At 37.7% G+C, this 22548-nt stretch overlaps 1 long non-coding RNA gene across 1 annotated transcript; it reads left to right on the top strand.

Annotated features, from left to right (window-relative positions):
* Positions 1–11684: 11684 nt before the first annotated feature.
* On the top strand, positions 11685–13130 carry LOC111905498 (uncharacterized). Its single transcript, XR_002854887.3, has 3 exons — positions 11685–12155; positions 12331–12382; positions 12901–13130. It is a non-coding gene; the product is annotated as an uncharacterized LOC111905498 (long non-coding RNA).
* Positions 13131–22548: the final 9418 nt, after the last annotated feature.

The raw sequence follows: 22548 nt of genomic DNA, 5'->3' as shown, positions 1-22548 counted from the left end.
AATGAATCACTAGATGATTCATTTGTAAGATGATTCATAAGAAAAAAAAATTCACAAGAAAACATCTTCATTATTCATTTTTAAGTAAATTAAGAAAATATTCATTTTTATGACAATTTTAGTGAATAACAACAAAATCATTGTATAAATGAATCATCAACATGTTTTTTTGAGAATTTTTTCTTGTGAATCATTTTACAAATAAATCATGTGACGATTCATTTTGTTTGTTCGCTAAAAAAATATGTAGAAAAAAAAAACTTCTTACCTTCCTACCAAAAATTTTCTTCTTATTTGATCTTGACTCTCTCTCTCTCTCTCTCTCTCTATATATATATATATATATATATATATATATATATATATATATATATATATATATACCATCTTATAAAGAGTTTATAAATGTGGGCCCAAAAAAATTTAAGACAATCGTCTTAAAAGTCAAGGAAACAAAATCTGGAGCATTGGATATTCATTGGACGGTGAGGATTATACTTTTGGTGATCCATGTGACTTGCTTACAACCAATGAAAAACGAGTGTTTAAATCCCTTTTACACCATACACGAATAAACACTCACATACATAGTGTGCCCTAATTTTTGATTCCATAAAATTTTAACTAGGTTCAGCCGCATCTATTATGTAACATCCAGAATTTCAGGTATTATATTTATTCGTGGAATTTCAAGTTTTGTGGAAGAACTCGGCGAGTTGATGCGTAGACTCGCCGACTAGAGACGTTTTTCATTATCCGGGTGGATGGCTGGACTCGGCAAGTCGCCCCAAGGACTCTGCGAGTCCACGCTGTTTAATGAAACCCTAATTCCTCGGGTGTGGGGCCTATTTAAGGGGCCTTATGGCCGTCATTTGCGGCTACCAGACCCCAGAGAGAAACCCTAACTGAGCTTGAGCGTTTATGAGAGGAAAGGAGTCATTTCTTGATCATTGTTAGTGTTTTTGCAAATGGAAGAGGACCAAGACAATAGGAGGCTGAAGAGGGTGCTAATCCAGTGATTCCAGGGCTCAGAGACTTCATTTTGAGGTATTCATTCGACTCTTCTTCAGTTTATGGTGTAATTCTTAGAGTTAGGGCTTTTTAGCCCCTTTAGAGGATGGTTATATGGAGTAATTGGTCCCCTCTCGTGTTGGTGCTGTAGATCTGGACCCAAAGAGGTCCAGAGACCCTTTTCCCTTGAGCTTTATGAGTGTTAATGGGGGTTATGAGCTTTGGATGTCATTTTAGAGGTCATATCTTCAAATAAGGCCTTTGAGCCTTTGCATGAGCACCAAGATGTTAGCTTTACGTGATTATAATGCTTTGGGAAGCTAGATCTATGGTTTAGAGGAGCGGATCTGACCTCAGGAGGTCAGTTCAACTTGAGCATGGCATGAACTCGCTGAGTCCTATAGCCGACTCGGCGAGTAGGACGAGGGTTTTCCCGATAATCACACAGTTGGTGACTCACTGAGTTAGGGAAGTGACTCGGTGAGTCAGAGGGAATCTAGAGGACAGAGTGTATGATGGTACTCACTGAGTCAGGAGCCGGACTCGGCGAGTTGGGTCAGGACACTTCACAGATTGTGATTTGTGATGATTTGCAGAGTTGAGGATTGACTCAGTAAGTCGAAGGAGGACTAGGAGAATGAAGAAAACGTGTGGACTCGCTGACTCACAGTTGTACACTCGGCGAGTTTGGTCAAGGTTGACCGTTGACTTCGTTGACTTTTAGGGTTAGTCAATGTTTGGACCTTAGAGTCATCGGAAGGGTAGGATAGTGTAACGACCAAAAATTCCAACCAATTTAAAATTTTCAAAAACAACCCGATTTCCATTTAAGTTATTACAAAAAGGTTTTCAATACAATTTATTTAAAGTATACCCAGAATCTCATCACAACATAAACATGAGGAGCGGTACGATCACGCCTTTGCCTTGCCACGGTCTCCTGAAGAACCTGAAAAACATAAAACCACAACTGTAAGCCCGAAAGCTTAGTGAGATATCCCCAAAATACCAACCACATATACCATACACGCATAACATGCCATATCATATCTGATCACAAAACAGCCATGCACTTCGGGTCTACTATGTGACTGGTCCGCCGCACCGGCCAACAGTCCACCTGGTCCACCCTCCGAGTCTAGCCATATACACCGAGTTTGCAGTGTGATTAGTCCGCCCGCATCGGGCCTTCAATCCACCTGGTCCACTCTCCGAATCTAGCCACATACATCGAGTCTGCAGTGTGATTGGTCCGCCCGCACCGGGCCTTCAATCCACCTGGTCCACTCTCTGAATCTACAGTATGACTGGTCCGCCCGCACCAGGCCTTCAGTCGGCCTGGTCCACTCTCCGAGCCTCGGCACGTCTGGTCCGTCCTCTTAGGGCCTACAGCCTATCCAGACCGCTCGCTGGGCCTTCGGGACAACCGGTCCGCCCTGGGTATCTTGGCCTACAGCACGAAGCAGGACCCGCCTCAACCCAACTCCAGTCCAAACAACCATGTGCACATAAACATACAATCATATAAGCATTCATAGTCAACAAACCGATCAAACAGATCACATAGCATATCATTATCCTAACCAGGATACCGACCTAACCGGTCACTAGCATAGCATCACCCTACATCTCAGGATACCGATCTCAACCAAATCGCTAACACATACCATCCTAGTTACCAGGATGCAACATATCAAAGCAATAACATACAACAAATACCCGGATCTCAATCCGATAAAGGGACGACCTTGGTGCCTTAGACCCTGTTGATATAGTGAGGATAACTCACCTCGAAACTGTCGACTGAACAGATAAGATCCCACTGCTCCAAACTCCGACACAAACTCCTCCACTGAACAACACCAAAGCACTGAACTTAAAACAATATCCAACAATTACCAAAATGCCCCTGGAAGACAACTGGTCAACCCTTGGTCAAAGACAAGGTCAAAGTCAACCCCTGACTGACTCTACTCGCCGAGTCAACCCGATGACTCGTCGAGTCCCCATACACAGAACTTCCCCAATCTGCGACTCAACTCGCCGAGTCACACCAAGACTCGCCGAGTCCAACAACTCTGAGTCCACTCACACACAACTCACCGAGTCATCCCTTGACTCACCGATTCTCGGCTCAACCAGAAAAGATTGGGACTTTTCGACAAGACTCGCCGAGTCCAAGAACAGACTCGCCGAGCCTAAGGCTATCTTCAACTTACTCGCCGAGTTGTTCTTCCAACTCGCCGAGTTCCAGGCCATCTTCATCCAACTCGCCGAGTTGTTCTTCCAACTCGTCGAGTTCCAGCTTATCTTCAAGCAACTCGCCGAGTCCACCCATGTGACTCGCCGAGTACCACCGGGTCTGAATCCATACAGAGGCTTTCCAAGCCATGCAGATGATCCAAACCATAGATCTACCCTTCCTAAGGCCATTCATCACGTAAAGTGGCAAACTTTACGTGAATCCAAGGAGATCTAGGCATTCTCACTATAGGGTTTGGGTTTGGGACAAGATAGCTCCTTCAATCACTCACAAACAAGGACTTTTATGCATTCTAACCCTTCTCCATTCCAGATCTGAGGTAGCAACCTCAGATCTAACCTCTAAACTCCAATATACCAAAAGATATGATCTCTAACACCCCCAAAATGATGAATCTAGACAATAGCAGCTCAAACAATGAAATAATACCTCAAAAGGAAGCTCCAAGAGAAGATTAATCCGGATCCTTGCAAAGCCCTTTGATCCAAATCTCTTCTCCTTCAAGATTTCTTCAACAATCACTTCTCCATGCTCCAAATGCACTCTAATCCCTCACAATCACGACTTAGAGCTTTCTGGACTTCTACAGAGGGTAAAGAGGCTGGGGAGAGGGTATAATGTCCTTTAAATAGGGCTCATCCTCCGGATTTAGGGTTTTCTCCACTCAGCGCCTACTCGCCGAGTCCATCCGCTGACTCGCCGAGTCGGCCACTTAACACGCGACCAAGTCGCGACCCTACTCGCCGAGTCCACCCATGGACTTGCCGAGTTCTCCTTTCATACTTACACTTTGAACCCTGAACTTTGCACTCCTGAACTCGGGATGTTACAGATAGTCTTTTACCCTTCCTAGAGGATGTATAGAGAGAGAGAGATTAGCCTAGCCCTAAGGGTCGTATTAATTAGAGTATTTATTTCATGTGATTAGGCAGGGGCTAGACCAGAGTTTATTGAGTCAGAGATTTACTGAGATATCCGATGTGAGTCTTCTCACTATACTTTACCTTGAGTAGGTAATCGGAGTTATGCGATACAGTGTTTGTATGCTATATATGTGTTATGTGTTGCACTGCATTATTCTATGTGATTTATGTTGTGCATGTTTACAGAGTTAGAACCTAAAGGTTCACAGAGACAGAACCTGAGGGTTCACAGAGTTTGGGTGCACGGACCCACAGAGTTATAGCCTCGAGTGGCTAATATGTGTTATATGTGGTATATTGGGGAACTCACTAAGCTTTGTGCTTATAGTGTTTCGTGTTATGTGTTTCAGGTACTAGTGAGGATCGAGGAAAGGCGCCGACTTGATCAGTACACACACGAGATTTTTATGTTATGAGATCTTGGGATTGATATATGTTATGAATTGAGTTTTAAACAATGATGTTTTTATAAATAATGAATGAATTATGTTTTTATAAAATGCGAAAAATTGTTTTGAAATTTACGGTGTTACAAGTTGGTATCAGAGCCTTGGTTTGAGGGATTCGAGTACACCTTCGGGCGTATTTGAACTCAAACTGAGGATTTGAGAAATATTTTCAAAAGAGAACCAAGTTTTCTAAAAAGAGTAAAAGATTTTTGGAAAACGTAGAGCAGAGTTGTGTGTACGATCAGTCAACGCTCGAACGGTGATTTCCCAAAATACCCTTATATTATATGCTTATGAGATTGATATGATGTATTCTCGTGCTAAAGTGGGCTAGGTATTCCTATTAGGACTAGAGTGGCCTGATTTGTGATGCCTTAGCCTAGGGGGAGGTGAGCTGCTATGAGATGCTTGAGAGTGAGTAGGTAGTAGTGAGGAGCTTATGAGAGATATGTTAGAGAGTGGATTATGCATAATAGAGTACTTGGGACTTGGGATCCTAGGAGGAGGACTTGGGGTGTATACTGACGCGGTGTGGACGGTAGTATTGGGCCCATACTACTGAAATCACCGGGACGGTGTACAGTTCAAGTAAGAATCTTCGGGATGCCAGGGATCAAGGAGGGATGAGTTATCGAGTGCGAGTATGCTCGAGTGAGTTTCTAATATGTCGTATGTTGTATTTCAGAGGTAGATCATGGTGAGGACACGTCATGTGCCAGAGGCCAGCAAGACTAGTGATCAGGAGATCCGCCGGATCATCCATGAGGAGGTGGCTGCGGACATCAGGGCAGAGATACCAGAGATGTTCGGGTCTATTAAGACCACGCTAATTGAGACTTTTGACGAGCGTTATGCCGCTCTTTATGAGGCTGCTGTTACAGCGGCCACCGCAGCCGTCGCTGCTGCTAGGCCGCAAGGGGGTGACTTGTTGTTGTTCAAGTAGTTCAGCAACACGAAGCCACCAGAGTTTGATGGGACGCAAGATCCGATTGCAGCGATGAGGGGTGTTTCTATACATGCTCGTGCCCGGAGCACTTGAGGGTTCGGTTTGCGCTGAACCAGCTTCGCCTGGGGGCGAAGGACTGGTGGAAGTTCGCGACAGCACACTATTCTCCAGCAGAGCTTGCTGTGGTGACCTGGGAGAGGTTTACCGCCATGTTTCGTGATGAGTACGTTCCCTCGGTGGAACAGGATCGGTTGGAATAAGAGTTTTTGACCCTCAAGCAGGGTACGGAGTCTGTTACGGTTATTACCAGGATGTTTCATGAGAGGGCGATGTTTTGCCCTGAGCACGTGTCTACCGAGCAGGCACGTATGAGCCGTTATTTGAGTATTTTGAGGAGAGATATTCGGGAGTTCGTGGCGAACTCCTTGTACCGGACATTTGCCGAGCTTTAGGCAAATGCCCGGAAGAGGGAGATCAAGCTAGAGACTCAGGCTAGGGAGGAGGCGGAGTCTCAGGGGAGGGATCGGTGACCGGCACAATCCCAGCCGGCAGCCAAGCGGGCCAAGCCTGCTGATTCCAGAGCAGGGAGCCAGAAGGGCCGCACTTGTGGAAAGTGCGGCAAGGGTCATGATGGAGTTTGTAGAGCTGGATCTTGCTACAAGTGTGGCAAGGAGGGGCATATGGCCAAGGACTGCCCCAAGGGGTTTGCAGTGTGTTTTCACTGCAACCAGACCGGACACCGGAAGGCCGAGTGTCCGCTACTACGAGGGTCAGCACAGGGAGCTTCTCAGGGATCTGCCCCTGCTGCTGTTAGAGCTTCTGATAGTCGGCCGGTGAAGACCGAGACGTCGAAGGCTCGGGGGAGAGCCTTCCAGTTGACTGCGGAAGAGGTCCGCGCAGCACCCGATGTCGTGGCTGGTATGTATTCCTTCATATATTTATTTTAATGTTTGAGATTTTGTGCTTATATTATGATATGCGTAGGTACTTTTCTTGTGAGTTCTGTACCTGCTTTGGTGTTATTTGACTCGAGTGCGAGTCGATCTTTTATATCGTTGGCTTTTAGTCAGCACATCAGTATTAGTCGAGAGGCGTTGAGTCGACCTCTGAGAGTCTCCATCGCCGACGAGAGAGCAGTATATGACACAGAGGTGATTCGAGGATGTGTACTCGAGATTTTTGGTGTAGAGTTTCCTATTGATTTGGTCCCGATTGCGATGGGGGACGTCTGTGTCATCGTAGGCATGGATTGGTTGAGCAGATTTGGAGCAGTTATCAATTGCGAGCGGCAGCTGGTGACTATACGAGACCCAAGTGGGGGAGTTATTACGGTGTACAGCGAGGGTACCCATCCAGATTCAGCGTTTTGTTCGGCTGCTAGAGCAAGGCAGAGTCTACAACAGGGCTGTAGTGGTTTTGTAGCGTATGTGATGGATACGAGAGTTGGTGCAGAGAGACCGAGTACGGTTGAGGAAGTTCTGATAGTGTGTGAATTCCCGGATGTCTTTCCCGAGGAGTTACCGGGTGTACCTCCCGAGAGGCAGGTTGAGTTTCGCATTGATTTCATTCCAGGGGCAACACATATTGCCAAGGTGCCCTATCGTCTTGCAGCTCCAGAGATGCAGGAGTTATCCTCGCAGCTTCAAGAGCTGTTGGGGAAGGGGTTTATACGGCCGAGCAGCTCGCCGTGGGGAGCACCAATCCTTTTTGTGAAGAAAAAGGATGGTTCGCACCGAATGTGCATAGATTATCGAGAGCTGAACAAGTTAACGGTCAAGAACCGTTATCCTTTGCCAAGGATCGACGATTTGTTCGATCAGCTGTAGGGAGCGTCTTGGTTTTCCAAGATTGATCTGAGATCTGGATATCATCAGATGAGGGTGCGCGAGGAGGATATCCAGAAGACTGCATTTAGGACTCGTTATGGGCATTACGAGCTCGTGATGATGTCATTCGGGCTCACCAATGTGCCTGCAGCGTTCATGGATCTCATGAACAGGGTATGCAGACCGATGTTGGATCGATCAGTGATTGTGTTCATTGACGACATTTTGGTGTATTCGAGATCTAGGGAGCAGCATGAGGAGCATTTGCGAGAAATCCTCAGTATGCTGAGATCGGAGAGGCTTTACGCCAAATTCTCCAAGTGAGATTTTTGGTTACGGGGGGTGTAGTTCCTTGGTCACCTCGTTAACCAAAAGGGGATTTTGGTCGATCCGGACAAGATCGAGGTGGTGATGAGTTAGGAGGTGCCGAAATCTCCTTCTAAGATCAGGAGTTTTCTAGGGTTGGCCGACTATTATCGGAGGTTCATCAGGAATTTCTCCAAGATTGTTGTTCCTCTCACCAGGTTGACCCGGAAGGGTGTGGTGTTCAGCTGGGGCCCAGAGCAGTAGGCCTCATTTGAGACTCTTCGCCAGAGATTGTGCGAAGCCCCGGTGTTGGCTCTTCTAGAAGGAATGGAGGACTTCGTGGTGTATTGTGACGCATCGATATCTGGGTTGGGCGCGGTGTTGATGCAGAGGGGGCATGTGATCGTGTACGCATCAAGGCAGCTGAAGCCCCATGATGCAAGGTATCCCACCCACGATCTAGAGTTGGGGGTTGTGGTGTTCGCCCTCAAGATTTGGTGTCATTATCTGTATGGGGTTCGGTGTACAATATACACGTACCACAAGAGTTTGAAGTATTTGATGGATCAGCCAAACCTGAACATGCGTCAGAGGAGATGGTTGGATGTAGTAAAGGATTATGATTGCGAGATGACTGTACCACCCGGGCAAGGCTAATGTGGTAGCCGACGCCCTGAGTCGTAGGGCAGAGAGCGCCCCGATTCGGGATATTTGTATGAGATTGACGGTGATGACTCCGGTGTTGGACACCATCAGAGGGGCTCAGGCTGAGGCAGTGAGACCAGAGTACCGTAAGAGAGAGCGAGTTATCGGACAGGTGTCAGAGTTCGTGACCGATAGCAAAGGGCTTATGACCTTCCAGGGTCGGTTTTGGGTACCGTTTGTTGGAGGAACGCGTACCATCTTGATGGAGGAGGCGCATAGATCGAGATTCTCGATCCATCCCGGGGCCACTAAGATGTTTCTAGATCTTAAAAGGGAGTATTGGTGGCCTTGTATGAAGAGAGATGTAGTGTGGTTTGTTGAGAGGTGCCTAACCTGTCGTAGGGTTAAAGCCGAACATCAGAGACCGCATGGTAAGTTGCAGCCACTGGAAGTCCCATAGTGGAAATGGGAGCAGATATCCATGGATTTTATCACCAAATTGCCGAGACGGCGAGGGGTGTCGATGTGATTTGGATGATAGTAGACCGCTTGACAAAGAGCGCTCACTTTCTCGCCATTAGTGAGAGTTCTTCTACGGAGAAGTTAGCAGAGATATATGTGAGAGAGGTGGTATCGCGGCATGGGGTGCCGATCTCGATTGTGTCAGATCGAGATGTGCGTTTCACTTCCAGATTTTGGAAGAAATTCCATGAGGAGTTGGGTACGAGGCTGCATTTTAGTACCGTATACCACCCACAGACTGACGGTCAGAGCGAGCGGACGATTCAGACGCTCGAGGACATGCTCCGAGCATGTGTGTTGGATTTTGGCGGAAGTTGAGACACGTATTTGCCCTTAGCGGAGTTTTCCTACAACAACAACCATCATTCGAGCATTGGAATGCCGCCCTTTGAGCTGTTGTATGGGAGAAGGTGTCGGACTCCTATTTGTTGGGGAGAGGTGGGGCAACGAGTGATGGGTAGCACAGAGATTGTGCTTCAGACGATAGAGCAGATACAGCAGGTCAGGCAGAGATTGTTGACCGCTCAGAGTCGCTAGAAGAGTTATGCGGATAGGCGACGATCCGAGCTTGAGTTCCAGGTCGGTGATTATGTTCTCCTGAAGGTATCTCCTAGGAAAGGAGTGATTCGATTCAGGAAGAGGGGTAAGCTAGGGCCCCGGTATATTGGGCCATTCAGAGTAATCGCGAGGGTGGGCAGGGTAGCGTATCGCTTGGAGCTACCTGCGGAGTTGGAGCGGATTCATAATAGCTTCCACGTGTCTCAGTTGAGGAAGTGTATAACCGACGAGTCGACGGTAGTACCGTTAGAGGATATTCACGTGGATGCGAGCCTGAACTACGCAGAGAGACCAGTTGCGATTTTGGATCGGAAGATCAAGGTTATGAGGAACAAGGAGGTGCCTCTGGTGCAGGTTCAGTGGCAACATCGGAGAGGATCCGAGATGACTTGGGAGCCAAAGCGGGAGATGCGTGAGCAGCATCCGGAGCTATTTCAGGGATGAGTCTTCGAGGGCAAAGACTGTTTCAAGTGGGGGAGAATTGTAACATCCGGAATTTCAGGTATTATATTTATTCATTGAATTTCAAGTTTTGTGGAAGAACTTGGCGAGTTGATGCGTAGACTCGCCGAGTAGAGACGCGAATCATTATCCGGGTGGATGGCTGGACTTGGCGAGTCGCCCCAAGGACTCGGCAAGTCCATGCTGTTTAATGAAACCCTAATTCCTCGGGTTTGGGGCCTATTTAAGGGGCCTTATGGCCGTCATTTGCGGCTACCAGACCCCAGAGAGAAACCCTAACTGAGCTAGAGCATTTGTGAGAGGAAAGAAGTCATTTCTTGATCATTGTTAGTGTTTTTCAAATAGAAGAGGACCAAGACAAGAGGAGGCTGAAGAGGGTGCTAATCTAGTGATTCCAGGGCTCAGAGACTTCATTTTGAGGTATTCATTCGACCCTTCTTCAGTTTATGGTGTAATTCTTAGAGTTAGGGCTTTTTAGCCCCTTTAGAGGATGGTTATATGGAGTAATTGGTCCCCTTTCGTGTTGGTGCTATAGATCTGGACCCAAAGAGGTCCAGAGACCCTTTTCCCTTGAGCTTTATGAGTGTTAATGGGGGTTATGAGCTTTGGATGTCATTTTAGAGGTCATATCTTCAAATAAGGCCTTTGAGCCTTTGCATGAGCACCAAGATGTTAGCTTTACGTGATTATAATGTTTTGGGAAGCTAGATCTACGGTTTAGAGGAGCGGATCTGACCTCAGGAGGTCAGTTCAGCTTGAGCATGGCATGAACTCGCCGAGTCCTATAGCCGACTCGACGAGTAGGACAAGGGTTTTCCCGATAATCACACAGTTGGTGACTCACTGAGTTGGGGAAGTGACTCGGTGAGTCAGAGGGAATCTAGAGGACAGAGTGCACGATGGTACTCGCCGAGTCAGGAGCCGGACTCGACGAGTTGTGTCGGGACACTTCACAGATTGTGATTTGTGATGATTTGCAGAGTTGAGGATTGACTCAATAAGTCGAAGGAGGACTAGGAGAGTGAAGAAAACGTGTGGACTCGCCGAGTCACAGTTGTGCACTCGGTGAGTTTGGTCAAGGTTGACCGTTGACTTCGATGACTTTTAGGGTTAGTCAATGTTTGGACCTTAGAGTCATCGGAAGGGTAGGATAGTCTTTTACCCTTCTTAGAGGATATATATAGAGAGAGAGAGATTAGCCTAGCCCTGAGGGTCGTATTAATTAGAGTATTTATTTCATGTGATTAGGTAGGGGTTAGACCAGAGTTTACCGAGTCAGAGATTTACTGAGATATCCGAGGTGAGTCTTCTCATTATACTTTACCTTGAGTAGGTAATCGGAGTTATGCGATACAGTGTTTGTATGCTATATATGTGTTATGTGTTGCACTGTATTATTCTATGTGATTTATGCTGTGCATGTTTACAGAGTTAGAACCTGAAGGTTCACAGAGACAGAACCTGAGGGTTCACAGAGTTTGGGTGCACGGACCCACAGAGTTATAGCCTCGAGTGGCTAATATGTGTTATATGTGGTATATTGGGGAACTCACTAAGCTTTGTGCTTACAGTGCTTCGTGTTTCAGGTACTAGTGAGGATCGCGGAAAGGCGCCGACTTGATCAGTACACACACGAGATTTTTATGTTATGAGATCTTGAGATTGATATATGTTATGAATTGAGTTTTAAACAATGATGTTTTATAAATAATGAATGAATTATGTTTTTATAAAATGTGAAAAATTGTTTTGAAATTTACAGTTGTTACATATTATTTCACCCCCACCCCCACCGTCGATTCCATTTGCGTTAACCCTCCTCCCTCGCCTGCTTCTTCTACATCACCAATGAAGAATGCCATATATACGCCACCATTGAAGCCACTGATCAAAGTCATTCCTCTTAGCCACCATCATCAAATCTGTTTGCTCAAACAATCCTACCCCGTAGCCACTAATTTTCGTCACCGCCATCAATTTACTCCATCAGTGGATGTGGAGGTTTTCGATTTCATCTATTAGGGATCAAATGAGTTCGAGGGCTTCCAACATGTGTTATTTATGGGTTTTTGTTTGTTAAGATATTATGTTGTGTTTTTCGATTTTACTTGATTTGATTTATGGGCTTTTTCGAGTATATTACTTGATAACATGTTTGATTTACTAATAGGCAAATAAATCTGCAGCAAACCGTCTCTGAACGAACCAGTGGTGTTGGTTCTTGGTGCTTTATAAAGTTAACAGGTCATACTTCTTATTGTTTCATTTGTTTTTTTATAATAAGTCCGAAATTCCTTTTATTGTTCATCTTGGTCTTTTTATTGTATTGTATCTAAAAAGTCCGATTATTCACATTTAAAATGAGTCAAATGACTTATTTAGTGATTTTTTCTTCTATTGTATATTTGAATGATAATAGATCTGGAAGGGCTGGTATCATTTTTGAAGGAAGGAAGGATGATGCTATTCAGGTATAAGTATTAGTGTTTATTGAGCTTTTTTATTGTTAGCTCTATTTTTCTTAAGGAATAACTTCATATTTTGGTTTATTGTTTCATACACATCTCATGATTTTTTTCCTCTTAACCTCTTTATCTTATTTTAATTGAAGTTGCTCTTTTTTTTTTTTTTTTTTTTCCATTTCATTGTTTATTGGGTTGGGATGTTCTTGGAGTTTCTTGATGTTCTTGGACTCATACGTGAGAAGTATGATCTAAATACAAGGTGGGATGGATCTTTGGATTTGAGTTTTCATTTGTTCGAATACTCCTCAACTATTTTTACTTTTGTCTGCTTTAGTTTTCCTATGAGTTCTTATTGCACTAATTTGATTTGGCAAAATCCTTAAGTATTTTGCTTGATATGTAGTAGTGTCTAAAGTGCAGTTGAGTGAGATGTGGTTAAATGAAGTTCCGATTGTAAGATCTCAACCTCTTAACCTAAATTTCTCTAATCTAACTGGTTGTTTGTATGGGAATATACCTTGTAGATCTACAAGTTCATTGAGATAAAGATTTGACAAGTTTCATTCCTGAGTAGATATGAAGTTCATATGTGTTTAAAAGTATGTCTACCATTTGAGTTCAAATACTCTTATTGTTCAGATCTTATGATAAATGTTGTATTTCATTTTGCTTTTCAATTAAAGTCTTGTATAAAAGATGTGGATTGAATAATGATGACAGAGTTGTATATAATTGAATAAATTTATTTTGGCAACTTCTAATAACATTTCTATATTGTAATATAAGAAAAAAGAAAAATAAAATTTTAGAGTTGTCAATTTGATTTTAAACTTTTTAAATTTTAATATTTTTTATGAATACTTTTTGATGTGAGTAATTAAAAAAACAATAAGAAAGTAAAAAATTTATAGGTTGACTATTGTCTTTTATACTAAATTTCTAACTTTTGAATGTTTATCATAAATATACAATCAGTTTTGTGAAACATATTTATTTGATTGCTTTTTATATGAAGTTAATTATGTGATTCTTTAAAAATTTGTTTAATATCTGGATTTTGCAATGAAAATAAATTGAAACTTACTAAAAAGTATTAAACTAAATGGAACTGATAAGTAGTAAAAATGATGAATATATGCAAACTTTAAAGTATTTAGAAATTTTAATATAATATTTCCTAGATAAAAGTTATATAATATAATAAAAGTGATCATATTTTTAATCGTTGAAAATGGAAAATAATTCATAATTATAAGTGTCATAGATGTGACATTTACTTTGTATATAGACAAGTAGCAATAGCAGCCTTTGTCAGCCATGTCAATGTCATGGCGGATGTCTTTCAATTTAAATTTGTAATTTCCAATGAAATTTGGGAATGATAACACACCATGGGTAACAACAATTAGTGCTAGATAAATTATAATTACAATTTGAATTTGAATTTTATTTATTGTTGTTATAAAAAAAATTATTTTAAATGAAGAATATTTTATTTATATTTCATAACTTAATATACAAAAATATTAAAATTACTTATGGATGATAAATATACATTAGAAAAGTATAAAAATGTTATTTATATTATAATTTCGTATGTATAAATAATAAGTTAACTAAATAAAAACACAACTTAGAATGTGGTGTTTCCTATTAACTTTAGCATGTGTTTTCTTTCTATTTCTCTTTTCCTATTTAGATATTAGGTTTAAATTAGTTTTAGATACTTCTAATAAAAACAAAATAATGGATTAGAAAAAAATTGTCTATCAACTTGGAATTTGATTTTTTTTCTTCGATTGGAACAAAAATACAAAACTAAGTGCTTATATGTTTACAACAGATACATAAATAAATAGTTTAACTTTAAGTATTAATATCTTTGTTTTCTCTTTTGTTAATTTTTATTTTTCGATTATATATTTATATAAGTATAATACCGTTTTCATTTAATATACACGATGATGCAAACTTTGTAATAATAAAATCTATTGGAAATTTAAAGTTTTCATTTATATGTTTACAAGAGATTAAGCTAATACAATCAAAAATATAAAATATAAAATATAAAATAAAATGTGTAATTTAAAACATTTTTATAAGGGATTTTCTAATATGTGCCTTAAGGACACATATAATAAGCATTAATTGATGATATATATTACCATAATTAATTATAAAATACATTAATTATAAGAAATATTATCATAATTAAATGTGAAGTGCATTAATAATTTCCATAATAAATATATTTCGAATTTAATTATAGTAATATTTTTCATCATTAATACTTCTTATAGGGCAAATAAAAAATCCCTTTTTATAATATGAGAGATACATGAAAATGTACATTATATGATGTTACCATCCGAAATTATGAGAAAGTAAACACGACTATCTTTAATAATTTTTTAATAACGTAGATATGGTACATCTTTTGTTATCTTTAGAAATGTATTGTTTTTAATAAGTCTATAAAGTTTGAAGTTTTCTAATTTCTATGTTTTTATGTATTTTTTTAATCATGTCTATAAATAATTATTGAAATAAAATAATTGGACGAAAAACAACTATTTACCACTTGACACTAAGGATTGATATTTGTAATGGATCCACTACTTCTTGGAATATGATATGTTTCCCAAACGAAATTAATTGCCTAAAAAATTTAGTTCACCCTAAAGAAACAATTAGAAGCCCAACTAAAGGAAACTAATCATTGTCTATAAACTAACTCTCATGAAAATATATGTTTTCGCCGCATTGCGTGAGTTCCTTATTAGATATAACTTAGTGGTAAATTAGAATAATAATAACATCTTGAGCAATACATGACACTCAAAAGAAAACTATTCGCCGTCAACCGTAATGCGTATCTCCGCAACTACCTAGAAACTAGACACCGCATGTAATTATACTGCACAAAATAGTTTGCCAGAAGCCTGAATAGAACTATCTGGAGCAAAAAATTAATTGTTGTACGGAAACCGCTCCCCGAAAAAACTATCTAGCGCTGCCGCATCGCGCGGGTACCCCACTCCCACTAGTATATATATATATATATATATATATATATATATATATATATATATATATATATATATATATATATAAAAGCTTGGTTTAAATAGACATATTTTATAATGATATTATTTTAATTGATTATATACTTATAGATTGTGTGTGAATTTGAAATTTTGATGTATGTTTTGTCTTAATATTTTACTTAAATCTTTATTATTTTTAAATAATTTTAAAACTAACTTTTGATGCATTTTTATATTTAGTATTATATTTAAACTTTTAAAATTTTTAATTAATTTTAAAATATCTATTTTGAAGAAAAGATGATTATTACAAAAAAGTATTTTTTTTAATCAACTTTTTTTGTTAATTCAGACATTTTGATTTAGGTTTTATACTTAAACATAGAAAAATAGGGTTTGAATATTTATTTTCATATATAAAAATTAGTTTATTATTATTTTTTTTGTTAATTTGACATTTGATTATGTATTATAATTAAAAATTTTAAGTATTTAAAAAAATTAGGTTTTAAATATATTTTTTTCTATGTTCATTTGAAATTTTGATTTATGTTTTGAATTTAATATCATATTTAATTTAACAAATTAAATGTATTAGATTAATAATGACAAAGTGAAAGTTTTAAATTCAAATTAAGTATATCGAATTTATGTATTGAACATAAAATCACATAGAGATATAACAAGTTAAGCATATTATATTAAACATACAAAATTAATATTAAAATTAGAATAATAATGGATTTAATGTATTAATTTAAACAATTTGGTTGTTGAAAAAAAAATTAATCAAAAAATTGAAAGGTTAGAGAATGTAAATCAACGAGGATATTGCAAAATGGTCTCTTTAATCGTAAATGATAGATACTAGATAATAAATGATAAATAAATGAGTAAATTACACAAATGGTTTCTATGGTTTAGGGTAATTTACGCGTTTGGTCCCCAACTTATTTTTTTTAATTTGGAAGGTCCCTACTACTTGTTTTTGTTACGCGCTTGGTCCCTGTCTTACCTAAAAAAACTAAAGTAAATTACACGAATCGTCCCTATTGCTCTTATCAATTTCTTTTTTCGTTTATTATGATTTATCAATTAAATTTTAAAAAATAAAAGGACCAATCTTTCTTTTAGTTTACTGGAAAATATATTTATTTCTTTCTCTTCTTAATATCACCTGTCACTCTCCGCCACCACCATTGATGAACCCTATATTTGAATATCAACCATCAAATCTCAAACCCTAAAACCTGCATTCATATATGAAACTCAACCTTTCCTGGATAGCAAACCCAATCAGATCTACATTTAGATCTGAAATTTAAACCCTTTTCTAAAGTAGGGATTACTGGAGAGAAAGGGATTAGAGAAGATGTACATTTAGATATGATAAGAAGCAAATTCAAATCAGAGTAGAAGCAGATCTACATCAGAAACTCGAATCTATAATCACCATCTGTCACAACTAGCATTTTTAGCTAGAAAATTTTGTTTTCATGTAACCATCAACTATTGTAAGACTGGTAATCTAAGTGGATATTATGTCATATGCTCAATCATAATCATTCATTTGAATCAAAACTCCGGAGTGAAGTTTAAAACCTAATACAATGCATCTCATATACTTAACTATGGGTCTGGAACCCTAAAAATCTCGGTTCAAGTTTATTATGGACTAGGATCCTCTTATTTGGGCCTAATGGGCATGTAAACCTCTTATTTCATGATTTTGGGCCAATGAAACCCATTTGGGCTCTAGTTGGGCCCACATTCATCAAACCATAGCAATTGGGCCATATTGGGTCTAAAATAACTCACTTACTTATCATGGGTCATGATGGGCGATGAACTACTCTAATGACCCATGATGGGGCGTGAATCCATCTTCTCATGATAATTGGGCTGTAAACCCCACCTTTTCACGGCCTTTGGGCCGTGAACCCTCAAGAAGGGCCCAAAGGGCCGAGAACCTTTATCATGGGCCTCATAATCTCGAACCAAATCAAGAAAAGGCCCAAACTCTTTCATTCCTTTTCCCTTCTCGGTTTTGTGATATGAAAGAAACAAAAAATTTATATGATGAAAGACTTTGACACTTCATCTTTACTTAGTGGTAATCTAGAGAAATAAACTCACATATAACTAAGCATCTACACTCTAAACCATCATGTATTAACCATTTGATCCTCTCTCTTCCTTCTTCTTTATTTACGGCCGAGAATCACAACCCACCGCCATTCTCACTTCAATTTGAAACACATACTATAATTCCTCTCATATTCCTCCAAGAACTTCAAGAAAATCCTCCCCTTCCCTCTTTAAAATTCGTGTGTGCTAGTGTGTGAGTTCAAGAACACTTCATCCAAAACTCCACTCATCTTGGTAAGCTACTTCCAATCAAGAGGTTCAACTTCATGTTCATGTTAAACTTACTTCTCCTAACACTCCATTTCATGATCCATGCTTCTTAGAACTCCATAAGTTCGAAGATCTCCTCAAAGGGAGCTTGTAAAGCCGAAAACTCCTCTAATGTTCATTAAGAACCGAAATCTTCAAAGCAAAGTGAGTTCATACCCCCTATTTTCGGTTTTTACTATGTTTTGGGGGAGAATACAAGTTTTTTTTGTGTAGATATATGTGTTTATGCATGTATGTGTGTGTTTTCATGTTATATGTTGTGTTTATGTTATGAAAACATGCTAGATCTCTACTAAACTCGAAATATCTACTATACTTGGTGATGTTTTTAAACTAAACCATCTTATATGACTTATATAAGGTGGGAAAGATTAAACATGCTAAAAATGTTTGAAAACTTACTAAAATCGTGTAAAGGGGCCATTTTTGACAAAATAAACAAAAAGTGAGGTTCTTATGTAATTCACGAATTTGAGAGGACCAAAAGAGTCATTTTTAAATCAAAATGGATCTTTATGATATTCATGGTCTTAAAGGGGCTAAAAGTGCAAATTTTCACAAATGGGCTTATATATATGGGCCTTCATGGTTTTAATGGGCCAAATATGCTAATTTTCACAAAACGGGTCTTATTTAAGTAACTCACTGTTATTAGGGGTCAAAAAGGATTATTTTTGCTAAACATAGTTAGTTGCAATATTTGAGATCCTACAAGGACTAAAAATGTAAACATTTTCTTAAATGTGCCTTATTTGGGCTTCTCACGGCTTTGGGCCAAAAAATTCATACTTTTTGGACTTTTATGGGCTTAAATGTCATTTTCAACAAAGTTGTGCCAAAAATATAATTTTTTGATAAGAGGGATTAAAAATGTGAATCTATTAAAATTTGGGCTAAAAAGATGGATTTATCTATAATGGGCCGAAAATGCACCTTTTTATAAAAATCAAGAAAAAAATGGTATTTTTGACAAAAGTGAGTTAAAAGTATTATTTTTACAAAAAGTGGGCCTTTTATGTCATTTTGGTAAATAATTGAACTAAAACAAGCAATAAAATAACAAACGGGCTAATTTTGTCATTCTTGTGTTATTGGACCTTAGTGACCCATTTATATGCTTGATAGGTCCTGAATACTCTTTACATGTTTATTGGGCTTTGTTGACCCATTTACATGCTCAGCGGACCTTGGATACTCCTTGTGTTCTTATTGGGCCTGTAAATAATATACATGTGAAACGGGCCTTAGTTGTCCTTCTACATATATATTGGGTCTGGGTTATATGATTTCATTCCTTACGAGCCTAGAAATGATTTACATGCTTAGTGGGCCTTAGCTGTTCATTTACATGTTCATTGGGTCTGGAATGTACTTTATATTTTTCTCTTCGCATAAATTCGATTAAGGATCTAGTAAGACGTGTCGGTTAATACCTATTGAGTGTACGATCGTAGACTGTAGTTATAATCAGAGTCTCTTGGAGGGAGAGCGGGGATTTGTGTATAGATTTATACGGGGATAACACCCCACACCTGAGATGTTCGCTATAGTTAGACTAAACCATTCTAGGGTGACGAAAACCTTACCTTATTCCGTCGGCGTCCATAAACGGCAAGACATACGAAATTGTCATTATCTAGTATGGTTATAACGACTCAGTTAGAGGAATTAACGTTATAAAATTTACGGGAGACGATTCTCTTTTCTCATTGGATTACTCGGGAACATACTCGCGCCGGTACTCAACCCCGGAGGTTGGTATACCAGCATTCTCTTTCACAGACAAGATCGGGTTGTCTGGGAGCATTCTCTTTACATTCTCTTTACATTCTATGAATTCTCTTTTTGCATGCTAGTAAACATTAACACAGATGCATTAATACAAGATCGGACACAAACACACTAAACTGTTTTAAAAAAATATAGGATTTTATGGTGGTTACAAAGTTATACAAATCATTTTCACAAACATGCTTATGAACTCACCAACATTTTTATGTTGACCTTTTTAAATTAACTTATATTCTCAGGAAACCGTTGAGTAGGTTGGGCGGAACGAATTAATGGACATTTGTATATTTTGTTTCATCATACTTTAACTATTTTGGCATGTAATATTCAAAACAAAATACTTGATGTTGTTATATTACATGTGTGATGATGATGTTATGTTTCAATTATATAGTATGTGATGATACTACAAGGATGAAGTCACACCAAGCCCCCAGACGTTTCCGCCGTCTGGTTCGGGGGTGTGACACCATCAATCTCCACCACCATAACCACCACCTCTGAATCTCGAACCCAAATCAGAGGGTGGTGATGTTGTTACTAAATCTCTGTGTGGTTTCATTCTCTCTCCAAGACCATACAAAAATACTTCTTTTGGAAGTGATGTTGATATCTCTGAGTACTAGTATTTGAAGACCAAGGAGTTGTAGGGTGATGATTAATCGGAGGTGGAGTTGAATAGCTTCTCACCGTTTGATTTCCTTCTCACAGCAAATAAGAACAGGTTTGAGATGCAGCTGAAGTTTAACTCACCTTCGTAGAACTCGGAGACGGTGATCGGGATTTTCCTTGACCGGCCAATGGTTTGCGTCAATGACGTCGGAGGTTGGTCTGTTTTGCATCCCTTATGTGTACCCTCAACCGGCCTTCTATTTCATGTCTGAACAAAACTTCATGATGCTTTAGGTTTATTTGTTAAAGATTTAGGGAAAGAGGATTTGAAATAAGGTGTATGGGTTTTTTATTTTATTTTTTTATATTAAAAATAGTTTAAAGAAAAATATATAAATCAAAAAAGAATAAAAAGGGCATAATAGTCATTTCAAATATTGTAAGGGATGAAACATGCAAATTTAAATTAATGAGGGATGACACATGTGGCTTTTAACCAAACGAGTGACGGTCCGAGTTAATTTTTTTTAAAATAGGGACTGAATATGTCTTTTGGGTCCTGCATGAGAGACGATTCATGTAATTTACTCAAAAAACTATTTTGTCGTTGATTTTTTTAATTTATTTAAAATAAACAAACCCCCAACCTCACCTGATCACCTTACCTTACTTACCCCACCATTTTTCCGTATTTGAATAATAGTCTTTTCAGGTAAGACAAAGACTAAGCACGTAACAAAAACAAATAGTAAGAACCAAGCATGTAACAAAAACAAAAATTATGTACTTTCTGAGTTAAAATAATAAGTTAGGAACTAAACGTGCAAATTACCCGAAACTATATGAACAATTTGTGTAATTTACTCTAAATAAATATGTCTACTTGTTTGATAAATATTTAATATTTAACACCATTTTAATGTAAAAATTATTTTAAATTCGATATAATTTTCAACATCATTCGATGCAAATGGATAATATAAAAACATCTAATTTTTTTTAAATGCTTTTGTCTTTTTTATATTATTTATAAATCATACATTCTTTTTACTAATATTTATTTCACAGGGTATTTATATTAATATATTTAACATTTAAGATTTCATGATGTGTACCCGCGTAAAGTGGCGGTGATAAATATATTTTTTTGGCGAATAGTTTTCATATCGGAAAATAATTTTTAGATTTTCTTATTAGGTATTATAAAATGAAAAAAAATTACTACTTTTAAATAAAATATTTATGTTTAGACCTTATATTTATATTTTATGTTTATACATTTGATGTAAATTAATTATTATTAGTGTCCAATTTAAGAAATGTAAATTAATTTTTATATATGAACTTAATATTTTAAAATTTTTGTTTTACTCAAAATTAAATTTCTTAATAACTTTTCTTAATTCAAATCTCCAAACTTTTAGCAAATATTAATGATTTATTTATACATAATTGATTTGTACAAAAAGTTTTGTATCTTATACCTCTTAAAATTCAAAATCAGACTAATATATATATATATATATATATATATATATATATATATATATATATATATATATATATATATATATATATATATATATATATATATATATATATATATATATATAAGAGATATTTTACTTGCACCACATGCATTTACATCCTCATGACTTTTCAATAATATTTTATTTATAAATCATGCGTTCTTTTTAATAAAATTTATTTTGCCGCGTATTTATATGAATATATTTAACATTTAAGTTTTCATGACAAAATGATATATATATATATATATATATATATATATATATATATATATATATATATATATATATAATATTATCATTATCTATATCATACATAGTTATAAAGCTAGCATTTTTTTCTTGAATTTCATGCATTTGAAACCCAATTTTTTAACTAATGCAATTCAAAAGTTTTCTTAATTATGATTTAACACTCAAAAGTTTTATAACTTATATTATGTTTAATTAGAATTTAGTGAAAAGTTTACTATAAAAAGGTCAATCTTTTGGAAAGACATGCATACAAATCATATACAATTTTCAGAAAGAAAAATAAACTTAAAGGTTTTTGTGTTAGGTTGAGGTCTTATGACCACTTTTGGAGATATTCTATTATATCAGAGCTTTTAATTTGTAAGTTTGTTATAATAATTCGTTTTTATATTTTCTTCGTTTTTCGATTACTGTAATACAGTCGTTGTATATATTGGTTTAATCGTTAATATTTTGATCATATGTTATATACGGTGATGTCGAAAATATTTTATTAAATATTTTAAATATGTTTTTTTTT

The sequence above is a fragment of the Lactuca sativa genome, chromosome 2 (genome assembly GCF_002870075.4).
Source record: "Lactuca sativa cultivar Salinas chromosome 2, Lsat_Salinas_v11, whole genome shotgun sequence".
NCBI classification, from domain to species: Eukaryota; Viridiplantae; Streptophyta; class Magnoliopsida; order Asterales; family Asteraceae; genus Lactuca; species Lactuca sativa.
This window is presented reverse-complemented; position numbering and strand designations above follow the sequence as displayed.